Source organism: Mustela erminea, chromosome 1, assembly GCF_009829155.1.
Source record: "Mustela erminea isolate mMusErm1 chromosome 1, mMusErm1.Pri, whole genome shotgun sequence".
NCBI lineage: Eukaryota > Metazoa > Chordata > Mammalia > Carnivora > Mustelidae > Mustela > Mustela erminea.
Genome location: NC_045614.1, coordinates 88,324,519 through 88,327,521, shown reverse-complemented (window position 1 = coordinate 88,327,521; position 3,003 = coordinate 88,324,519). Strand labels below are relative to the sequence as shown.

The following is a 3,003-nucleotide window of genomic DNA, read 5'->3' as shown; positions in this document are numbered from 1 at the left end:
GTTTTACCAGAAGGCGAGAAAAAAAACAAAAAATGAAAAAGAAAAAAATTAAATTAACTGCAAGACTAAAAAAAATCACAGGGAAAAAGCCATGAGTTCCGTGCTTTGCTTTCTCCTCCTCTGGAATTCTGCTGCTCTCCTTGGTATTGAAACTGCCCTCCTTGGTAGGTGAACTTGGTCTCGGCTGGATTTCTTGTTGATCTTCTGGGGGAGGGGCCTGGTGTATTGATTCTCAAGTGTCTTTGCCCCAGGCGGAATTGCACCGCCCTTACCAGGGGCCGAGCTGAGTAATCCGCTCGGGTTTGTTTTCAGGAGCTTTTGTTCCCTGAGCGCTTTCCGTAGAGTTCCGGAGGACGGGAATACAAATGGCGGCCTCCTGGTCTCCGGCCCGGAGGAGCCGAGAGCCCGGGGCCCCACTCCTCAGTGCGCCCTCAGAGAACAGCGCCCAGTAACTCCCGTCTGCCTGACCTCCGGCCGCGCTCCGAGCTCACCGAGCCTGCAACCGGTTCAAGGTAACACCGAGCCGTGAGCTTACTGTCGGCTCTGTCTCTGTAGCCGGCTTTCCGTTCCAATACCCGCAAGCTCTGTGACACTCAGACACCCCCGATCCTTCTGTGATCCTGCGGGACCTGAGGCCACGCTGACCCCGCGTGGGCTTCACCCCAGTTTAGTCTCTGGAGCGATGTCCCTCAGCGGAACAGACTTTTAAAAGTCCTGAATTTGTGCGCCATTGCTCTGCCGCTTGCCGGGAGCCGGCCCCTCCCCCCAGGGTCTATCTTCCCATCGCTTTGGATTCACTTCTCCGCCGGTCCTACCTTTCAGAAAGTGGTTGTTTTTCTGTTTCCAGAATTGCTGTTCTTCTTCTCTTCGATCTGCCAATGGATTTGCAGGTGTTTGCAATTTTTAGATAAGCTATCTAGCTGATCTCCTAGTAGCTGAAGTAGTCTCAGCCTGCTACTTCTCCACCATCTTGACTCCTCCCCCGCTCTTCCTAGTTTCTTAATGCAGGACCTTGGTCCTTGATTTTAAATCTTTCTTCTTTCCTAATACAAATGCATAAATATATAGAGTCCTTTTAAAGACTGTCTTCTCTGCCTCTTATAAGCTTTGGCATGTTGTATTCATTGTCATTCAGTTCAAAATGTTTTCTAATTTCCTTTGTGATTTTGTCTTCAGCCCATGAATCATTTAGAAATATGCTATTTCATGTGCTCACTTAGGCAGCACATATCCTAAAATTAGAACAACACAGAGAAGATTCACTTGGCCCATGCACAAAAATGACATGCAAATTCATGAAGCATTGCATGTTAAGAAAGAAAGACAGACAGACAGACAGACAGACAGAAAGAAAGAAAGAAAGAAATGTGGTTTGCATTTCAAGGTATTCATGGTTTTTCCGGATCTCTTTTTATTATTAATTTCAGTTCAATTCTCTTGTGGTCAGAGAATACACTCTGTATAATTTAAGTCCTATTAAATTTATTGAGACTTGTTTTGTGGCCCAGCATGTGATCTATTGTCATGAATACAGCATGTGCACTGGTAAAGACTGCACAGTCTACAGTTGTTGGATGTAGTGTTCTATAAGCATCAGTTACATCAAGGTCAACAGTGTTGCTCAGATATTCTGTGGCTCTCCTGAATGTTTTTTTTTGTCCAGTTGTTCTATCAGTTCCTGGAAGAGGAGTATTATATATAAGATACTATAACTGTGGAATTATCTATTTCTTCCTTTCATTCTGTCAATGTTTGCTACATGTATTTTGAGATTCTGTTGTTAAATACATACATTCTTATAATTGTTGTGTGTCTTTCTGATGAACTATTCCTTTTATCATTATGAAACACCCCTTTGTTTCTGGTAACATTCTTTTCTTGAAGTCTGTGTAATATTTAAAATAACGATTTCATTCTTCTTGTGTATCCAGTTTGTGTGGCATGTCTTTTTTTTTTTTTTTAACTTCTTTTTTTTTTTACTTCTAATCTTTATGTGTCTTTGTATTCAGTGTGCCTCTTCAGGAAGAATATAGTGTCTTGCTTTTTATCCACTCTGTTTATATCTGTCTTATAATTGGAGTGATTATATATTAATATTTACTATAATAATTAACTTGTTTAGATTTGGGCTACCATTGTATTATTAATTTTTTTTGGTTTATTTTTTCTTTAATTTTTAGTATCATTTCCACTTTCTTCCCTTCTCTTTTATTCTTTGTATATATTTAGCATTTCATTCTAACTTATCAGTTGGCTTCTGCTGAATTTCTTTTTCTAAGCAACTACTCAAGGGCTTACAAAAAACAGACCTAGCCTGGGCTCTGAGATTCTCCCCATACTATCTGGCTCACGGGTCTACTTTTTTTGGTTCCTGGCCAGGAGGACAAGGTTTTCAGCATAAATTAAGTTGCCAGGGCTGCTGCGACCATCTTGTCTTTCCATGAAATGGAGCCTGCCTTAAAACAAAGCTTTGAGAGAGGAACCAAAAGAAAAAAATAAATAAACACAGACACAACCCATTGTCTTCTGTGATTAAACGTTATAGGGGGAGTAATCTGAAGCCTGCTTAATGTTTCTGTTTTTACACTTAATGCCCCTTTTCAACCTGGTACTTACAATGTGTTGTTTTGTTTTGTTTTTTACAAAATTTTCTTCTTGCTCTTTTGATATTAAAACTTTGCCAGGATATTCCTACATACTGAGTATTTTGTTAACTTTACCAAGAACTAAACAGAGTCTTTTCAAATTTTGAATTAAAGGTTTTATTTAGCTCTGGATGTTTTCTCCCCCCCCCTCCACCACCAGCCAATGCCACATCCTTGTTTTTCTCATTCAGTTTATTGAAACAAAATATCTACTATCTCTTTCCCATCTATCACCTTCTTGATCAGTTTCTTCCCTCAGTTTCCCCCTGGTGTATTCTGAAAGCATTCCATTTTTGTTTTCTACAACATGACAGAGTTTTCAACCTTTGATTGTCACTGCTATAAAAATACTCTACCA

General features: G+C 40.3%; 1 non-coding gene across 1 annotated transcript; it reads left to right on the top strand.

The window, feature by feature from the left end:
* The first annotated feature begins 1,208 nt into the window (after window positions 1-1,208).
* On the top strand, window positions 1,209-1,315 carry LOC116581534. Its single transcript, XR_004282098.1, has one exon. It is a non-coding gene; the product is annotated as a U6 spliceosomal RNA (small nuclear RNA).
* The last annotated feature ends 1,688 nt before the right edge of the window (window positions 1,316-3,003 follow it).